Raw genomic sequence first — 447 nt, forward strand, 5'->3', positions numbered from 1 at the left:
CAGAGGCGAATTTTCTCAATGGATTATATCCAAGGTGTGAGAGAGCTCGGCCTCGCTGCGTCCAAGGCCAAAACAAATACATTTTTCTTTCTTTTTTTTTCTCCCTCTCTGATACACAAACAACTAAGTAAAAAATTAAACAGAAAATGTTCTTCATCTGTAATTTGATCCTTAATCTCTGGATAGACTACCGATTCTTAACGTAGCCTAAAACAAGGTAAAAGAAATAAATGCAGAGCAACACAAAAGAAAAAAAGGCCACCACTGTCACGCAGCAACCTCCCATGCTCTTAAGGATCACTGCCAGATAAATGGCAGAGGCGAAACCCAGGACTACGGAAGTGCTAATCCGAGACACAAATAACTAAACCAGCGAGCGAGATAATCATAATAATCTGATTAGCACAGGAGAAAGGAAAATAGGACGAAGCAAAGAGGCCAGACAAT

The sequence above is a fragment of the Penaeus monodon genome, chromosome 24 (assembly GCF_015228065.2).
Source record: "Penaeus monodon isolate SGIC_2016 chromosome 24, NSTDA_Pmon_1, whole genome shotgun sequence".
Taxonomy (NCBI): Eukaryota; Metazoa; Arthropoda; class Malacostraca; order Decapoda; family Penaeidae; genus Penaeus; species Penaeus monodon.